Source organism: Zootoca vivipara, chromosome 10, assembly GCF_965207765.1.
Source record: "Zootoca vivipara chromosome 10, rZooViv2.hap1.1, whole genome shotgun sequence".
Lineage (NCBI taxonomy): Eukaryota > Metazoa > Chordata > Lepidosauria > Squamata > Lacertidae > Zootoca > Zootoca vivipara.
Genome location: NC_142593.1, coordinates 36,480,531 through 36,501,669, shown reverse-complemented (window position 1 = coordinate 36,501,669; position 21,139 = coordinate 36,480,531). Strand labels below are relative to the sequence as shown.

General features: G+C 44.1%; 1 long non-coding RNA gene across 1 annotated transcript; it reads left to right on the top strand.

Annotated features, from left to right (window-relative positions):
- The first annotated feature begins 124 nt into the window (after window positions 1-124).
- LOC148684438 (uncharacterized) lies at window positions 125-18,477 on the top strand. Its single transcript, XR_015946099.1, has 3 exons — window positions 125-1,418; window positions 2,114-2,236; window positions 18,354-18,477. It is a non-coding gene; the product is annotated as an uncharacterized LOC148684438 (long non-coding RNA).
- The last annotated feature ends 2,662 nt before the right edge of the window (window positions 18,478-21,139 follow it).

The window sequence follows — 21,139 nt, the reverse complement described above, 5'->3', positions numbered from 1 at the left end:
TGTTCCACATGTGGAGCATTTCGTATGATTATACATTATCTGACACACTGTGCATTATTTTATTGTAACCTACCTCAAGGGCCCACTTGGGTTGAACAAATAGGGAGGGAGGATATAATTTGGAATGAATATAAATGGCACTTGGTGTAAACTAGAAAACAAAATGGGAGAAAGCAGGAGCAAAGTGAGTTAATTTGTTATTTTTTTAAAACACAAAAGCAGCCAGGTGTAGTTCAGCACTGTTTTCATTCTAGAAGAAGCATGTCGTGTATCTGTACCATGCACCAAGCTCTGGATAATTTATGTTCGTGTTTCATAATGACTTTTCATTTTTTTCGGGAAGTTATAACTTGGCTTGCTCTAGGCTTGAACTTGGCAGAGCAAATCTCAGCTTGGAAGCAGCTCATCATTTGCGCAAAACTGCAAAGCAATCAACTTGGCTGAAACTTCGTGGTTACTCAAGAATATGTTTTGTTAGTGTGCGCTGATTAGAAGGCATATTTAAATGTGCACTTATGTAAATCTTTCATACCAAAGTGCCTTGTGTGAAATGGAGCACAGAGAGGGGAAGGGAGCACAGTCCTTAGGGACTGAAACCTAGAGCCAGCTCCTCTGTGTACCTCAACGCTACAAAAGATGCTACTACCTTTATTATGAAAGACTTTTACTGCCCTTTCACATGACCATTTGCTGGTAGACCATGGGCTGGAAGTTGGCCAGATTGTCCAGCACTTTCCACTCACCTACAGGGATGCGTCCCATCATCACATGAAGAGGTGCTTTCCTAAAAGTAAGAGCTGATTCATATGCATCCTACTTGCATTGCCAAGTAAGACAAGTGAATATGGTGAATGCTCAGGGAAGATTGGAATCTTAGTCCAACAACCTCTGGAGGGACACAATTTCCCCAACTCTGTTGTAAAGTAGAGAGATGCCTGGAATTTAACCTGGGACTTTATTTATGCGAACCGCACGTTCAGCTCCTAAGCTATGGTCTGTCTCCATGCAAATTCTAGGCAGTAGTCAGAAGTCCTTGGAGTATGATGATATCACACTTTGACAACTAAGGGGTTGCAACCACAACGAAGAAACAAACATCAATGAATATAAACTGAGATTGCATACACTTGGCAGTAATGAAACCAGAGCCGTGCTAGTTATCATTTGCACAGTACAATGTTAGGGTGGATTGGAAACTCAGGATGAGGACTCAGGATGAAGCAATCATATGGCAGTGTTGGCTCATATCCTGAATTGTTTGAAATAGCTGCTGTTAATTGGGCCAAATAAATGTCAAGTACATGTGTTTCTGACTTCCACTATTGGACAACCAAGTCTTAGAGGGATCAGTCTGTGGATTCATTCTGTTTTCTCATTTTTCTAGAGAGTTATGAAGAAGATTTAAGCATCTTGCAAAGGTAGATTGGTCAACTTTACCAGATCAACTTTTTAGGGGCACAGGAAACATTAAAGGTTTGAAGTCTAAACGATATGTGACAGCTATAGGAGTGTCCCCCTCCCCCGCCAGTGCTAAGCACATTGCGGTAGGGGATTATTTGGGCTGTAGCTGGGGAGGAGGAGGTTAAAACCTCCCCTCCCCACATGTTGTTGTCTTAATAAAAATAACCTTCATGCAGAGGTGTTACATGGTGGTTGGGTTACCTGAGTCAACAATCTAGTTGCTGTATTCCACACCAGATGCAGTTTTCACGTTAAGCCCAAGGGAAGCCCTATATTGAGTGTTTTGTACTAAGATCACGATAGACAAGCTGTCTTGGCCCAGGGATGTCCATAGCTACTTTACCAACTGTATGCAGATAGCAGCTATGACCAACTATATTTACCCTGCCTGTCACCCTGCTAGGCTGAGCATCCCCCCAAATGGGAAAATAATTTCATCTTTGCTTAAAATTGTATTTATCCTCCTCCTCCTCCTCCTCCAGTTAGCAGACATTGATGAACTGAATTCTTTGAAGACTCTTGGCCTCTATACCATTGTAAAAACATTTCTTCCCCCAGTGAAATCTTTCATTTCAGTGGCCAGACACCTGCCATCATGCTTGACATACACCAGGTTCTGTGAGAGATGAGTCTGTTCCTTTTATTTCTGTAGCAAGAGCACAGCTGTATTACATCAAAGTCTGTTCCTGTAAGAAATTGCTGTCTAAAAATAACTTTGGGACCAAGGCGCTCCGCTGCTGCACTGATGCGTGCTTAATCTGGTAATGCAAAGATGGTAAGGTTTCACACTCCCTTTTCCTGAGTACTTGGGTAATCCAAAGGCAGTATGTGAAGGAACTGTATCTTTGGCAGGAAGGGACCCCTGGAAATAGCAGGTATCATAGGATCTGGGTTGGCTTGAGCACAAAGGTGGGTGACTAAGCAGCCGTGCAGTTCAGTTCACTAAAGTTCAATATCATTTCAACCTGGCTGCAGCTGAGGGAGATGTGAGACAGCAGGGGCTAGACCTGGCTGACATCAATAGCAATTTGACTCTTCCCCTGCTGGAAATGTCTCTCTCATTAGCCTTGGCCCCTGGTCATAATACCCATTATGTAACATTACATAAAAGTGGTACCTGGATTTGCACATCCCCCTCTCTTTTTCCTTTTGTATTGCATCTATTAAATGGTGCGCCATTGTTATAACTTGTAGACCACCTGAGTGCCTTGAGTCAGCCTACAAATGCAGAAAAAAATGCATTCAAGGGGCAGTCTGACTACTGTGGGTATTGTGCCTTGTCACTTCAACTGCAGCAAATCCCGGAGTGTCACCGTTTTGTCTAAGCCACAAAAAGTGGTTTTGGTGACACAATCTATCAAGAGTTAGGAGAAGGTCAGTAACAATTCACATTGTCAGTGAAGTTAACTTGTTTGCTTCTTCACTGCTCAGGAGGCCTGGCCGGCTGAGCACGGCAACTCTTCCTGGTTGCGAGGACTGAAGGTCCCCCACTTTCCTACAGCTCTCTACATCTCCTCCCCTCGCCTAGGTCTTCCCCAAGGAATGCGAGACAATGCCGCCTTATCTGTCCTTGCCCCACCCTCTTCATACCTCTGTGGGTTCTGGGAAACCAGGGGGGAGGGGAGCTAGTCATAGCAGGAGGGGGGACCCCCCCTGACTTCTTCAGCAGTGTGCCTCATCTCTGCTTCTTGGCCCCCCTCCTTCTCAGTCTCCACTTCTGTCTCTGATTCTGGACTGCTCTCTGCTACAGACTCTTCCTGCTCACTGAAACCTGTTATCTCTTCAGTTTCTTACACCTCCTTCTCCCACTCTGCTCCCTCTTCGTCCCATCACCAACCCCTGGCTCTGGGCCTTCTTCCCTTGGGGGTTCCCCAGCTGGTGCCTTCCACCACTCCTCTTCATCCAGCCAGTCCATGACACAAACCTAGGCATGCCTCCTCAGATGTAAGCCCTATTGAGTTCCAATGGGACTGATTCACAAGTCAGTGTGCATAGGATTGCAGCCTATGTTTCACTTCTTTTAAAGGGGGGGACCACCCACTTTTGAAAGCATATTTAATCCTCCCCTTACTGAGCATGTCTTTGGGGCTAGACAAGATTCTCTCAGGGCTGCTGATGGATATGAGATATTTCTCCTGACATGAAGTAATAAAATCCCACCCTCTGGCCCCATGAAAGTTACACTGGACATCAATTACAATTTCCTCTCATATATAAAGATAATCTCCATATGGTAAAAAGTACATGGGACTTTAAATACAGAATGCAGCGTGAGGGTTTATTTCACATTGAATGTATGGATCAAGCAATCAAGATTATGGATTGTTTTCTGTATGATATATTGGTACAAAATTGTGCGCCCATATTCTTTCTAAAGGACATAGGAAATGCAGATGAACAAAATAATCCACACAAACCATGATACGTTAAAATTGTTTTTTTAAAATAAACTAGTCTATTACTTAACAATAAATATCCACAATTCCTTTCATTAAATATAAAGTCACACCAATGGAAGATATTTCCTCAACACTTTCAATCTCAATAGAGGAGGTGTCCCACATCCTTCTGGAATGCCCATGTTCCTAATTTGTACCATCTGTATCTAATGAGATAAGTGAATTTCAGAGTACCTAAAAATTATAACCATAAAAGGGAAAGAAGAAAGACGATATCTGCACCAGACATTTAAAGCACTCATATTAAGAATCACAGGAACTGTAATTTGCTAAGGGTGCTGGGAATTTTTTAGGAAACTCCTGTTCCCCTCCTATAAAAAAAAGTTTGCAGAGTTCTCTGGGAAGAGAGATTGACTGCTAAACCACCCTATTGTTCCCATGATCCTTTGGGAGAACCTGTGACTGTTTAAAGTGGTCTTATAGTGCTTTAAGTGTATAATGCAGATGAGGCTTAAAGTACCTCTAGAATGTTTGTCATCTTTGAAATGGAAGAATAAGTTAGTATGCATGCCAGTAATCTTAGCTGTTTTTAAAACATGGTAAAGGGTTTGTCACATGGTATGTATTCATTTGTTGTTGTTGTTTAGTCGTTTAGTTGTGTCCGACTCTTCGTGACCCCATGGACCAGAGCACGCCAGGCACTCCTGTCTTCCACTGCCTCGCACAGTTTGGTCAAACTCATGTTCGTAGCTTCGAGAACACTGTCCAACCATCTTGTCCTCTGTCGTCCCCTTCTCCTAGTGCCCTCAATCTTTCACAACATCAGGGTCTTTTCCAGGGAGTCTTCTCTTCTCATGAGGTGGCCAAAGTATTGGAGCCTCAGCTTCACGATCTGTCCTTCCAGTGAGCACTCAGGGCTGATTTCCTTCAGAATGGATAGGGTTGATCTTCTTGCAGTCCATGGGACTCTCAAGAGTCTCCTCCAGCACCATAATTCAAAAGCATCAATTCTTCAGCGATCAGCCTTCTTTATGGTCCAGCTCTCACTTCCATACATCACTACTGGGAAAATCATAGCTTTAACTATATGGACCTTTGTAAATGTATTCATTTACTACATTTATATGCTGCTTTTCTTCCAAGAAATGCAAAATGGCATACATCGCCTCCCCCCCCCCATGTTATCTTCAGAAAAACACTATGAAGTAGGCCCAGAAATTATGGGTGGCCCAAGGCTACTCTGTCATCAACATGTCAGAGTGAGGATTTGAATCTCAGTCTCTTTAGTCCTAATCCAACACTAACCATTACACAGCACTGCCAAAGTCCCTGAACACTCCAGTGAAATTAAAAGAAGTGAATTCTTCTGCTGAGTTTCCTTTTGTTATTTTATTCCATTTGTATTCCACCTTTCCTCCAGGGAGTACAAACTGGTGTACATAGTTCTCCTCCCTCACACTTTACCCTCACAACAACCCTGTGAAGTAAGTTAGGCTGAGATTGAGAGTGGCTGGCCCAAGGTCACCCAGTAAGCTTAATGTCTGAGTGGGAGATTCAAAGTCTGGTCTCCCAGGTCCAAGTTGGGCACTCTAGCTACTAAGCCTCCCTGGCTCTCTAGTGTCACCCAAACTGAAATTTTGAGGCAAACCTGAAAGGTCCTGTTTGGGTGAGGCATGGAAGGAATTTAACAGGTATTAAAGAGGAGTGAAAGTCTTACACATCCATTGATGAGAATTCCATTCCCTTCCCTTCCCTTTTCTTTTGAGGCAATTGCCCTGGGAGGATAAGGCCATGGGAATTGCACATAGACACATCTTTGGAGATGATCAGGCACACATGAGATTTGCTGCATGCCAGCTCCCCTCAGGGCCTTTCCATCTGCTCCCTCTGATGTTGCTGATGAGAATGCAGATTTACATAACTGTTCTGGGATGGGAACAGATGAATCTTAAAACAGCTTGGGAGATTTGCACTGCAAAAGCTATAGGTTGGCACAGATTTGTTGCGTGCTCCCAATCCCCTGGTAGATTTCGTTTGTCAGTGAACAGTCATGCCTTTTCTGGGTCATTCTTTTAAAGTTCAACTTGCTTTTATTTTCTCTATGAAGGCCTCAAAATGGCTTAATCATTGTCTTCAATGCAGGGGTACACCTGCAAATCCGTGTGTGTGTGTGTGTGTGTGTGTGTGTGTGTGTGTGTGTGTTTGTAAGGAGGGAGGGACCTTGATCACACCAAACTTTTATTTTTAAAAAAGTGAGAGACAGAAGACAATTATCACAAAATGAATTCCTAGAACTTTTATACCTGTAGGCTTCAGATGACACAAGTGATGTTAATAAATTATGGATCTTTTTTCAAAGTCAAGTTTCACATGATGCTGTTAATGTAGTGTGTGTGTGTGTGTGTGTGTGTGTGTGTGTGTGTGTGTGTGTGTAGTAATCTGGAACAGGATCCTGGAGGTTTCAAACTTTTGCCTGCCTGCTCCCCCCCCCTCTGGTTGTGGTCTACATGGGTGTGTCCCCCCCCACCTGCTATTTGCATTGGAAGAAAGACTTTCATTGTAATAGGAGCTTTCCTTCCAAGGCATATAGCAAACAAAGAATCCAGATTGCAGTGACAGTGGGGGGGAAATGGCTAAATTCCCCCTACCCTCAGGTAGATCAGATGCATCATGCCTGCTGCCTACTGAAGATTAAAGGTAAAGGTAAAGAGGCCCCTGACCATCAGGTCCAGTTGTGTCTGACTCTGGGGCTGTGGCGCTCATCTCACTCTATAGGCCAAGGGAGCTGGCGTTTGTCCGCAGACAGCTTCCAGGTCATGTGGCCAGCATGACAAAGCTGCTTCTGGCGAACAAGAGCAGCATACGGAAACACCGTTTACCTTCCCACTGGAGCGGTCCCTATTTATCTACTTGCACTTTGAGGTGCTTTCGAACTGCTAGGTGGGCAGGGGCTGGGACTGAACAACAGGAGCTCACCCCATTGCAGGGATTCGAACCGCCGACCTTCTGATCAGCAAGCCCTAGACTCTGTGGTTTAACCCACAGCGCCACCTGGGTCCCAATATTAGTGAAGATTAGTGATTGCTAATTGTGTGTATTGTGTGTCACATCTACTTTGGCCCTCAGGCTGCACCAATGTGACTGTTTTTCAAAGACTCGGAGGAAGAATGTTTTTGCCCACAGTATGTGCATTGTTCTCTTGCCTTTCACAATAGATTTGGGTCGAAGAGGGTTGTGTTTTTTTTTTGCTGCACATTGGGCTGTAACTTGAGTGCATGAAGTCAGTTCATATTGAGCCAGATCTGTCTGACTCAGGACAGTGTTCTCTTGCTCTCCTGGGAATTCAAGAAGAGGACTTTTCTAGCCCTGCTGCCTTTTAACTGGGGTTGTCATGGGCAGTACTGCTGAGCTACGTCTTCAGCCCAAGCTTAGAAAATCAAAAATCAATCCTCAGAAGCATGATGCAGTGTTGAAGTAATTGAACAGTTGTCCAATACAAAAACCCTATCGTAATTCACAAAATGGCATGCCCCCAAACTCAGAGCCAGGTCAAGCAAAAAGCCAAGGTTGGGGAACTTGTCACCCTCCAGATGTTGTTGGACTGCAATTCCCATCAGCTCCAGCCAGTATGGCCAATGGTCAAGGATGATGGGAGTTGTAGTCCTGCAGTATGTGGAGGGTCCCAGATTCCCTACCCCTTACTGCAATACTTATTTATACAAATGCCTATTTTTTAAAAAAAACAAAACAAAACAAAAGCATGTGTGCACACCCCATACAATCACATTATCAAAAGTTTATCTTCTAAAGATGTCTGTTTCACAGCCTAAATCGCTTCCTATATGAACTTGAATATATTTTAGCCATTTTGGTCTTTAGCAGCTTGTAACTATAGCCAGTCGAAATTCACATTTTTGTGTACACGGGAGAATCTGCCCAAGCATGAAGAACAGCAGGCTTGGTTGAGGGATCTCTGGGGAGCCAGGAGGAATCAAGCAACAGATCCTTGAGCAGAACTGGTTGCAACAGACATTGCATATCTTCCAACTTCCTTTATTACAGAACTGTACAAACATATGATTTCTGGAGCATGCCATGCCCTGTTTGGTGACAATAAACAAGGAGGTAACCTTGAAACATATCTACGGTATATCCATACGTGTATGCCACAGCTTTAAAAATGAGAGTCCCAGGCAGTTATGACTTCAGGTCAGGGCCTTACTTGGCAGAATGAGTGAGAGGGCCCCCCATGTTTAGCAGGGCAGTCTTGCCACATTTAGAAGTAGTAAAGCAATGCCCATTACCAAGTAATTTCTGTGGTTGTGTAGGTGGTGGTAGGGATTAAGTCCAGGGTTTGCATGGGGTGTTCCAAAGCTCCCAGGTTTTGTATCTAACCGTACCTCTGGTCCCCGGGGCTGGTAATTTGGGGGTTGAAATATTTAAAGACCACACTTTTAATAATAATAATAATAATAATAAACACCACCACAAGGTGGTTGTATGCTCCATTCATTCTGTGTTAGTCACTGCTATCCTACAAATAGTCACTGCTACCCTACAAATCAAAGAAATTTGACAGGAGGGTGGAAGTGGGAAACTCTTTTGTCCCATGACCTCTTGTTGCAGGAATGCAAAATAGTGATTTCGATTTCCATAGCTATATGCCAGTATAACCAGGGACAAAGTTCAGCCAGCGGAGACTGGCAGAGTATGCCAGCACACACTCTGGCAGGAGAGCCAATGTCAGCCTTGTTTATTCCAGTGTTTTCACTCAATATCCAAGCCGAACCCCAGAGAGTTTTTCCAGCTCCATTTGTTTTGTTTTCTTTGGTTCTCTTTGAGTGCTCGTCTTGTCTGCCTTTTGAAAAGGAAAGAGTAGGGCAGGCCATAAAGAGGTCCCTGCCTGGTCAAACGTTATGTGAGTGAAGTAGTACATTTAGTCTGGAGTTTCTAGGAGGCTCTTGAGGAGATATCTGGCTTAATCATGTGGCAGGAAAAAAAATGACATAAAAATGGAGTAGAACCTTGTTGGGGGTGGGGAGGCAGGGAGAGACTAGAAAACAAAAATCCAGAAAAATGGATCCAGAAAATGAAATGCCAAATATAAAACTCTGTAATACAGTAGCTGAAATAGATAATCCTCCCCCAAAATGAGCATATATCAAAATAATAAATTTACAACATGTGAAGAACCATACAAAAAAGAAAACCTCTGTACAGCAGACAAAAAGTTCTTATGTTTCTTCATTCAGATTCTCTAGATAGCCAAAAGGTTACTAAAATTATTAACACACGGCTGCTATTAGCTGTTAATGGGAAAACATTCATAATATAAGTGGCTGTATGTTTCCACCTGTGTGACTGATAGAATTTTGGGGTGAATCAACAAGCCAGTAAAAGCTTGATCCTTGCCTCCATCCACCCCACTGCACTGCAGACCCAGTTGAAATCGGCTGCTTTTAGGTAAACAGAAATATGTTGGGAGATGCCTTCATGAACTGAGGATAAAAAAAATCAGCTTGGGAAAGAGATTATCATGTCATTATCATCTTTACAGTTTAATCGGGAACACTACAGGACAAACCAGTACAATGGTAGCGCACAATGCTGAGGCTGTTGTAAGTTAAACATGAAGTTTTCTCTGGCTGAAAAAGAAGCAAAATAAAAGGAATGACTCCCTTCAGACCAAGAAGGTGGATGGTGAAACCTTGTCTGATGCAGTTTGCTGGTGTGTTGTAGTGTCCAAGATGGCCAGTAGGGAAGCCCTCAAGTCAAATCTCATATAAATAGTGAATTCACTAGGTGGAAATAAGTACAGTGGTGCCTTGCAAGACGAATTTAATTCGTTCCACGAGTCAATTCTTTTTGCGAAAAATTCATCTTGCAAATCACAGTTTTCCGTAGTAATGCATTGAAATTTCTTTTTTTTTTTTGCCCATAGGAACGCATTAATTAAATTCCAATGCATTCCTATGGGAAACCGCGATTTGCACGATGAATTTTTCACAAAACGAATTCATCTTGCGAGTCACCATCAGATCGCAAGACGCATTCGTCTTGTGAAAAATTCGTCTTGCAGGGCATTCGTCTTGCGAGGTACCACTGTAAATGTTTTCTAAGCCAGTTGATATAATTGATTAGACTTGTATATTGCTGTATAGAACAAAAAGTGATTATATATCAATATTTATCTTTGCCTCTCAATATAAAATAATAAAAAACACAGTTGAAACATAATAAAACAATGAAGACTATCAATACAGTAACAACGATAAAAAAGCCACATATTAAAGTTCAGATTGAACAACTCTTAACACCAATATCACTAAAGCTGCCCAGAATAAAATTCTTGGGAGAATAAAATTGTTCTTATCTGGCTCCAAAATGATAATAAAGTTGGTATTAGGTGCCTCCCTGGGGAAATGGTTCCATAGATGAAGGCCTATTAGAGAGAATAATATTGCAATTGGCTTGGCTATTGTGCGAACAGGATGCTGGACTAGATGCACCCGGCAGCTCTTCTTCTGTTCACATGCAACAATTATATTATTTGCCTGCCTTACAGGAACATTATATGGCATGCTGGGCTAGGGTATTCTAAAATTGCAGCGACTGTTCTTTTGGGGACATGCTTCTGCAGCGTGTAAGGAAGGACCTTGCGTGCAGAATCATCTGGCTTCACTCAAGGTCCTTTGTTATTCTTAAGCAATCCTGCATAACTTGCAGCATCCCGAGAGAAGCCAAAGATGCTCAGAGTCAGGGTCTGAAGTCATTTCCTCTACTCTGATTCCAGAGAAGCAATTGGAGTGGAAAATTGTCTTTGATCAAAGAACTGCACGATAATTATGGTATATAAATATGTTGGTGGCAATTCTATAAATACCCAAGTATTTCAAAGCAGGGCTGGTGAAGAAGGGGGCGGGGGACAGGGGGGGAATCAGATTAAGTTAAATCAATAATAAAATCAGCATGTTTGGTTAGGGAAGAGTTTTTTCTTTCATTCATTCTCTCTGCCTAGCACTCTTCTCCTTTCGTTGCTATCAGACTCACAGAGACATGATGTGCCTTGAGGCAAAAGGTATTGCCAGCTGGATCTGAGTTGGTTTTTCGATGGGAGTCGTTCAATGGAATCTATTGATTTTCTGATAAAGTACCAGTGCTAATGCAATCCCACAGCTGGGTTAATCCAGCAGCCTAATTAATTAGCATGGGAACCTGCTAATCAGTTAACATTTCCGACATGTTTCTCCTTGCTGCAGTGCGGCTGGATCCAGTTGGGTCTTGGGGTTTGCAAATGTTTTCGCATGTCCTTCACCTGACTCAACACTATGAAATATATCAATTGGATCACATAATCAGCCAGTCACAAACTGTGGCTTTTAATCCACGTGCCTGTTTTCCACTTCAGTCTCAATGCTAGCAAACTCAAGATTTTTATATAACAACCTATGCCAGTTGGTTATGTAAGTGTTCCCAGACCTATGTGTGTCCCGGTTTCCATGTGCACAGAAACTCCCACATTAAGTGTGTGTTCACAGAGATCACTGCATACCACCAGGGTTAAGAGTTGAGATCACTTTGAGCTGGAATTCAACCATGAAATCTGCTAAAAGATGCAAGATTAGTCCAGGAATGGGGGGACATTTCAGCCCGACAGTTGCATTCCCTTCTGGGCAACCTCCCTGAGGGTACATGCCTGTGGCTGCTGTGATAGCTCAGTCAGTAGAGCATGAGGCTCCTAATCTTAGGGTCATGGGTTTGAGCCCCACATTGGGCAAAAGATTCCTGTATTGCAGGGGGCAGGACTAGATGACCCTTATGGCTCCTTCCAACTCTACAATTTTACAATTCTCTTATTCAGAGGCAAAAGTGAGTGGAACTATGACTGCAAATGTTACCTAAATTACCTAAATTAGGCTACTTTCGACACACACTCGCACACGTCTCTCCATCCAAAGATGCATTCTATGCATTCTACGATTCTATGGTACATGCATGTCTGCCCACATGCAGACACATCCCCAAATGCACATAAAGTGTGTGTGTGTGTGTGTGTGTGTGTGTGTGTGTGTGTGTGTGTGTGTGTAAGTCCTTCTGTTTCCCCACTGTACAGTGTCAGGAACATAGGAAGTTGCTTGAGAACAAGTCAAACCACTGGTCCACCCAGTTCAGTACTGTCTACACCACGGGTGTCAAACACAAGGCCCGGGGGCCAAATCCGGCCCGCCAGACCTCGTCATGTGGCCCGCCGAGCGCCCCAGCCAGTGGGACCCAGCAGCGGGACCTTGCTGCTGAAGCGCCGCGCTGACAAAGCACCGACAAACAGCTGGGGCCGGGGGGGGGATAGAAAGGCGGCCAGAGCAGCGCTGCGTGGAGCGCCCTGAGCCACAGCAGCAGAAGGAGGAGGCATCTTGCCGGGTCAGCGCCCGGCAACGCCGCACGGAGAGTCTCGAGCCTCTGCGACGCAGCAGTGCTCTGTAGCACTTTGAATCCTCCTCCTCCTGCCATGGCTCGGCGCCTGGAAACAGCTGCTGCTGCTGCTGCTGCTGCTGAAGCACAGACAAAGCACCCAGCAGCGCCGCGTGGAGGAGGAGGATTCAAAGTGCTACAGAGCACTGCTGTGTCCCAGAGGCTCGGGACTCTCCGCACGGCACTGCCGGGCACCGACCAGGGTAGCTGCCTCCTCCTCCTCCTCTTGCCTCACCTCCTCCTCCTCCTGCCGCGGCTCAGCCTCATGAACGTGAGCTCAGCAGCGGCTCAGCCTCACGAACGTGCAACTCTGAGGCTTTACGCACTTCTCCTAAAACAGAGACCCGCTGCCTCACGCTGCACGGGAAATGCTTTTTGCCCCTGGGTCCCTTTGTGCTCTTTTCTGGCGCTGAATCAAGGCGGTGACCCCCCCCTTCCCTTTCTTCCTTCCCCTCTCTCGTTCTTATTCTTTCTTTCCCTCTCCTTCCTTCCTTCTTTATCTCTGTCTTCTCTCCATCTTTCTTTTTCTTTCCTTCTTTATTCCTTCTTTCCTACTCTTCTTTCTCTCACCTCTTTTCTTCCTCCCTCCCCTCCCCTCTCCCTCTCCTCAGAAACATAGGATGCTGCTTCATACTTCTGGCCCTTAAACCCTGGAACCAGGAGAGCAGCTCCAGTGAGTCAACCTCAGCCAGTCCCTTTGGTGAATGGTGGTGGCTCACTGGCAGAACATCTGTCCTGCATGCAGAAGGACCCCAGCATCTCCAGGTACTAGTAGCTCTGCAAAGGTCCTGCATGAAACCCTAGCGAGCCTCCACCACCCAGTGCAGTTACCAAAAATCATTTTTCAATAAATTGTACAATAATTGTACATTTAAATATCTACTTGCCATTATTCTGACTATGTTTCTGCTTTCAGAGCTAGTTATTACTTACATTATTACAAATAAAAGTAATAATTGAATGCAGTGACAATAATTTATGATAATAAAGAGTGGACACATAGTCCTACAGATACAACCGGCCCTTTGAGGGTGACCAAACTGCTGATGCGGCCCCCGATGAATTTGAGTTTGACATCCCTGGTCTACACCGATGGGCAGGATTTCAGGAAAGGATCTTTCCCAGCACTACCTGGAGTTGTCATGAATTGAACCTGGGACATTTTGCATAAAAAGCACATGCTCTAGCTCTGAGCTATGGCCCATCCCATGAAATGTTCATTGTACATGCAGAGGTTGAAACTTGTCTGAACAGAGCTATCTTTCAGAATGAATTGTTTACCTGTGGCTCAGGGAGGCTAGAGAGGCACAGAATGGGAGGGCCCTTAACCCTATCCAGAATTCAGAATATATACACATGGATTGCTTTCCCATATTGCACATTATTTCATGTCGTATATAGAATCATAGAATCATAGAGTTGGAAGAGACCACAAGGGCCATCCAGTCCAACCCCCTGCCGAGCAGGAAACACCATCAAAGCATTCTTGACAGATGGCTGTCAAGCCTCTGCTTAAAGACCTCCAAAGAAGGAGACTCCACCACAGTCCTTGGTAGCAAATTCCACTGCCGAACAGCTCTTACTGTCAGGAAGTTCTTCCTAATGTTTAGGTGGAATCTTCTTTCTTGTAGTTTGAATCCATTGCTCCGTGTCCGCTTCTCTGGAGCAGCAGAAAACAACCTTTCTCCCTCCTCTATATGACATCTTTTTATATATTTGAACATGGCTATCATATCACCCCTTAACCTTCTCGTCTCCAGGCTAAACATACCCAGCTCCCTAAGCCGTTCCTCATAAGGCATCGTTTCCAGGCCTTTGACCATTTTGGTTGCCCTCTTCTGGACACGTTCCAGCTTGTCAGTATCCTTCTTGAACTGTGGTGCCCAGAACTGGACACAGTACTCCAGGTGAGGTCTGACCAGAGCAGAATACAGTGGTACTATTACTTCCCTTGATCTAGATGCTATACTCCTATTGATGTAGCCCAGAATTGCATTGGCTTTTTTAGCTGCTGCATCACACTGCTGACTCATGTCAAGTTTGTGGTCTACCAAGACTCCTAGATCCTTTTCACATGTACTGCTCTCAAGCCAGGTGTCTCCCATCCTGTATTTGTGCCTTTCATTTTTTTTTGCCCAAGTGTAGTACTTTACATTTCTCCTTGTTAAAATTCATCTTGTTTGCTTTGGCCCAGTTGTCTAATCTGTTAAGGTCATTTTGAAGCGTGATCCTGTCCTCTGGGGTATTAGCCACGCCTCCCAATTTGGTGTCGTCTGCAAACTTGCTCAGGATGCCCTATATTGATAAGCTTCCATTACAAAAATTAAGAGGGTGTACACAGAGCTCCCAGGTGGCTTCCATCAAGGTAGTGATCAGCTTCGTCTTCGGCAGGGAGGGAGGCTGCATTATCTGCCTTCAAACCACATCCTTGGTTTGTGACACCTTCTGCATTAACTCTTCCTTCTGTCCGGGCCATAGGGCGAGAGCAACGGTTCCTTCTTCTCCTCCATCGCTCTCAATGCTGGACCACAGATAGCAGCCAGGAGCGAAGCAGGAGCCAGGAATTGTACTGGGGCGAGTTGGGGAGTCCAAACCAATGAGTCATTGGGATTTGAGGGCATGCCAGGAGGCAGTTGGCAAAACTATGAACATTGCAATGCCTTTATACAAATCTGTGGGGCAACCGCACTTGGAAAAAACCCTGTGCACAGTTCTTGTCAGCACACCTCATGGAAAGCATACTCTACATGGATTGCAGAGTTCAGACAAGGGCAGCCAAAATGATCAAGGGGGTGGAGCAATTGCCCTATGGAGAGAAGTAACAATGTTTGAGGCTTTTTACTTTCCGGGGGGTGGGAGAGGCAAGTAATGGGTGGGAGGACATGATAGAGGTGCATAAAAAGGGAAGCTAAGGCTATAATAGCTACAAGCCATGATGACGATATATATTACTTTCAGTATTAGTCGGATTCGGAAGACAGGAACAGAGGCCCCAACTTCTCAAGAAGATTGCAGGGGCCTGAAGCGATCATCTGACACTACATGTGTGATGAACAGAGCTGAACACCCTCTGAGCATTGAGGGGTCCGGTCCCCTAAAAACACTGGGGGGCCCTCAAAAGTGCTTTGGCCCCCTAGGAGCTGGTGTCTATGATCAGTGCTTTTTTCTGGGGGAGACGCAGGGGTATGTGACGAATATAGGACTCCTTTGAGTTGTTTATGACTCAATTAGGAGCCACTAATTACCGCCCGGCACGCTTTCTCTAGCGCCTCTGCTCCGTAGACCCGGGCTGGCAGTAAAACACACAGCAGAGTTCTTCTTCTTCTCACACACAGCGGAAGCTTGTATAGCCGTTGGATAAAAAGCCTCTTAAGAACACACAGAGTCCAAAGTGTTCTAATAACTACTGGAGTTTATTCTACAGAGAAAATAACAAACAACCTGGTGAGAGCACAGACATCTTGCGACCGTCTCCCAGGCAAAAAACGAAACCAACTGATACACACAGAAACACTTCTAGCACATTCTGTAACATGATATCTTCCTCAGTGGTCAGGTGCTACACAGTATACAGTTAACCCCTTCGGTTACTTGTTACTCCTCACAGGGTACGCATACCCCTAAACATTTTGGGAATCGTAACAGGAGAAGAAACTAAAAAAATTTTCTCTACCACAGTGAATTGTCAGTTCTGTTGCTACCCCCAGTGGCAGCCTCATTTCATGTCATGGTGTTTCCTGAGTCTCAGACAGAAGTGAGCGTTTAATGTGTGAAGTAGGAGTTGGAATCTAGCACGGTTTTGTTGTATTTACTGTGTTTACTTTTCCTGAATTGAACTATCAAATGGTATTTTCTTGAGTCAAAATGCGAGTACAGTGGTACCTCTACTTACGAATAACTCTACTTACAAATGTTTCTACTTACGCACGGAGCTCCATCTGCCATCTTGGATGTGGTTTAGATAGGATTTTTTCTACTTATGATTTTTTGGATAGGGTTGCTTCGAATCATGAATTTTTTTCTCCCAATGCATTCCTATGGGATTCAACTTACATTTTTTTTCGACTTGTGAATGTGCGTTCGGAACGCATTAAATTTGTAAGTAGAGGTACCACTGTACCCCAAAGCATGTTTTTTAAAGAAAAAAAGCACTGCCTATGATAGGGGAGTGGGAGAGCACTATTGCTCTCATAACCTGCATTTGTTTTGGTTTTTTGTCCTGAGGCATCTTGTTGGCTAGAATGCTGAATGAGATGGGACTTTGGTCAGATCCAGTATGGCTCTTCTTATGTTTTAAAGCAGGCATCCCCAAACTTTGGCCCTCCAGATGTTTTGGACTACAATTCCCATCTTCCCTGACCACTGGTCCTGTTAGCTAGGGATCATGGGAGTTGTAGGCTAAAACATCTGGAGGGCCGCTTGTTTTAAAGTCAGGGCTGAAGAGCAAGATCAGAGACATGAGGGGTTGTGTAGGCCTTGTTTCTGAAGCAAAGTTCCACTGAGGAAGTAAGCCCTCACATACTCCTTGTTGTCCAGGAACCCAGTCTCGACCAAGTCAGTTGAGAAGGTGCTCACTGCCATGATGTGAGTCGCCACATGAAGCAGTGGTCAGCCTGTGGCAACCACCACTGTGGACGGCCATGTCTGAGGTTCCCTGCTGCACATCTTGAGTCTCTGGGGAGTTGATGAGAAAATGTGCTTTCTGGGCAGTCTAATTATTATTTAGAAAGTAGCCACTAGTTAGCTTAATGAGCTGTATGTGCATGGAGTTCAGTTTAATGTTGCCAGGGCATACAAGTGAGAATGAGTGTGCTCCAGAGACTCTTTGGCTCCTGTGTTCAGTGACTGAAAGCTTTTGCTAATTGTGCATGACCCCTGTGGGAAGTAGCTTCCAGTCGAGTCAAGTGATAGACTGTAACAGGATGCAAAGTATTTTGGAGGAGAAGTTCTAGGAGCATGCTATATACTCCAGCTACCAAAATTACACTCTCGCCTGCCAGGAAAATTACACTCTTCTTTGCCCCTTTCTCAAATTGCTTCGCCAAAGGGTTATAAGGACACACACACAGGGAGAGGAAAACACGAATAAAATCTGGGCAAAGACAGGATAACATTCTGCAAGGGGAAAAATCTTTGCTTTCTCTGTAAACAGCAACTGCTAGGATATAAAATGAAAACACTGGAATAAACAGAGCAGAGTCTGGCAGTCCTGCTTTTTAAAAAAATAATGAAAGGATTACCTAGCATAGACTGCCAAACTTTGCAGGCTGAACCTTAGGCCTGGTACATGTAGGTCAGTCACTAACTGGCTTCTTAAAAGAACAACCAACCAATTACAATTACTGGCTCGTTTTCTCAGCTCCCATTCATTTATTTGAATGCAGTTTAAACTTTATATGAGAGGTGTTCTTCCTGCTCAGTTATGTCCTTCTTGGTGGAATCCACCTTTCCTTCAACTTTAGATCATGTCTCTAACCTAAATCTAGAACTGCTGCCTGGGTTGGCCTGGGGCAAAGGACAAGATGGTACCTCCATGCCTCATTCTACCAACAGAAGCCAATTGGGTTGGAAGTTGAATCTTCCTTCAGGACTGGCAACAGCACAGCACATTTGAGACCAGGACCCAGAGGAGGCAGATAGTTCTGTCTTCTAGTATCTCCCTCTGCTTAATTGTCAGACCAGCCATGAGAGTAGCACCCCCTCCAAATAGAGCAGCCAGATACGAACTGCCAAAAAGGAGAATTTGCATCATCGAAAGGCAACATTGGTTTGCATAAAATTTGCATGTGGTATTTTCTGTGTATCAGTGTTAGAAATGAAGACTGCTCTGCAGCCTTAAAAATCTTTGTGGGCTTTTGCATGCTTCTGAGCTAGGATGTCCAGAAACTGAATGAAGAACAGACAAATGTGTGATTTGCTTAGTTGTTCAATAGAAGGTTCTCCTTTACCACACGTGAAAATGTTGACATGGAAGTTGAGAGTCATATCAGTCTGGCTCAGCTCTGCTTTCCATCTTTTGCCTAGGCCTGGCTTCTTGATGTCTGGCACTCTCCCAGCCCATCTCACTCTCCAGCCTGGATTAGATTACCACCTGGATGAAGAACAGCTGGTTGGAAATGAACGAAAAGAAGCTGGTGGCAATGTTGGCAGGAGGAAAGCGAAGCTTCAAAGGGGAGACCATCTCCATTATATTAGGCACTAGTGAGGGGCCTCCTCTAGATTGGACTGCAGCCTTGGGGGCCTTCTGGACTCCTTGCTGCAGTTCCTAAATGACAGGATTCGTGCCTTCTCTGTTTTCTGCCTGTGATCTCCAAGGACAGCTGTATGCCTCATGAGCTCCATATCCCCAGAGAAGATTGTGATATAATTCACAGTTGCACCTAATCAAAGTTATACTCCCATTAAGAGCTTTCCAGGTTCCATCCAGATGTTTCTCAGAGATGATCTCAGGATAAGCATGCAATATCATTGGGCTTTCCTCGCCTTCCTTTTGGAAAGATGACACATTGTATGCCTGTGGTAGTGCGCCTCTGAGGATCTTAATTTATATTCCATTTTATTTTGTCTTTGGCTATCCTCCAGCATGTATTGTAGGGATCTGGAGTAGGTGGCCCTCCAGATGTTGGATTCCAACACCCATAAGCTCCAGGGGGGTTAATGTGGGGGGAACAGCAGGAAGGTAGGAGAGAGGAGTGAGCAGGGGGGAAGCTCCTGGTAGGAACATACAGAAAAAGCCAAATAAAGGATACAAGGTGCCTTGGTGGGGATGAATGGATAGGTCATAATGTGAAAATGCAATTCTTTTAAAGGGGAAATGGTTAAATAATACTGGACAGTAGTGGCCAGGATGAGGCAAACCATGAAATATAAGCCCACAAGGGTGAAACCCGTTCATTGAAGTTCCTTTACTCTAAAGATACGAGACCTAATTAAACAAGCACTAAGAAATATGCTCATTCGGCAAATCCCACCTGAAAAATGGCACACCAGAAGCTGCCTCGTAACACTGGCTCAACTAGCTCATATCTGTGAGTCATATAATTGGTTCAGCTGGCTCACTATTATCTCTACATTGACTGGCAGAGCCCTCCAGGTCTTCAGAAGTATTTCCCAGCTGTACCTGAAGATGCTGGACATTGAACTTGCAGTACCAGTGAGCCACAGGCCTCGACCCAATGGAAACAGTGTGTGCGCATTTAAAGTCCACACTATGATTTCTTTATAGAGTGTAAATGTCTCAACAATCAGCTTCTTGTAAATGTGTATTTTGGAGAAACATAGTTGACTCAGAGGGCAAAAACCAGATGAGAAACCATCTTTCTTTTTGCAATAGTTGAAAGTGCGTGGGGGTTTCAGAATTTATTTGCTCCCAGTATGAGGAAACTTAATTAACTGCATGAAGATGGAAGAAGAATGCCATCCTTTAAGCTGGATTTGCTGAGGAAAGCAAAGAGGGGGAAATGAGAGAAATGAGTGTAAACACTGGTGTTGAATTAATTGTTTGCAGTCTCTCGGAGGTCTGGAAAACTTTGTTTTTTTATTATCTTCTGTGACTTGAAGAAATGCCTAAATCATTAACAATAGCAATTCGCTGGGATTTACCTAACCAGCCCCATCAGCAATACTATATGGAGTATTTCTGGGACCTCTTGAGCTTCACCTTCACATGACAATCAATACAGAAACACACGGTTTCAAACATTCTTCCTCCCCCATCCCATGCTGATTGTTTTATTATTACTGTATTATTGAAGTGAGCTTAATGGCTGTGTGGCAATGGGTAGTGCTTTGAGGACCACTATGGATGAAACACAGGATGCATCAATAAACAAACAAACAAACAAAAAGGATGAAAGTCAATGCTAATTTATCTGTAGAGATGCAAATTTAGGAAGAATAATTACAATTTAAATAAAAATCAACTACATCTCACCATCCTGGGGAAATGTGTGGTTAGGTGATCTCTGTGTTAGGGATGGACAAATCTGTCATCTTCAGGTTCTCTCTCATTGTTCTAGCCTTATGTTCAGTTTGGTCCATTTCCCTACAAAAGTTTATATACGTTTTCTTGCTCATTCCTCTGAATATGCACATTTCTGTCTGCAATTTTGCCTAATGTACACATATATTTTTTTGCAAGCATGTTTCCCTAATGTACTGTAGAATCATAGCATCATAGAACTGTAGACTTAGAAGTGACCCAAGGGTCATCTAGTCCAGCCTCCTGCGATCCAGGAATCTTTTGGCCCAACTTGGGGCTCAAACCTACGACCCTGAGATTAAGAGTTTCATGCTCTCCCGACTGAGCTACCCTGTTCTGTTCCATTTGGAATGGTTTTACTTGTTTAATAATTATAACAGTATTATCTGTGTGCTTGTATAATTGTATAATGTAGTGTTGTAACCTGCCCTGGCTCCTTATGTACATTTTATTTCACTAGTATGTTGTGCATTCTTTCCCTGCAGATAATCATTTTTGTACACATTTTTTTTTAAATATATAGTTTTTCAGAGTTTCAGTATATACATGTTCTACATATTTTCCACCATCTATTCCCTTTAGAACATTTTTTGGTTGGCGAACTGCATCACAAAATTGGGGGAGCTGTAGATTTTTGAAAGCCTTTGGGCCACCCTTGCTTCCCCTCCACCAGGTGTGGAACATCTGGTGTGAACTGGGCTTGCTGCCTGTATGATCAGTTGCACAGAGGCCCAGTTCACATGACCTTTTCCTGAAGCATACCACAAACTGGACCGCCCCATGGTTTGGCTCAATTCGTGTAGAAGGTCCAGTTTGAACTGGGCACCTT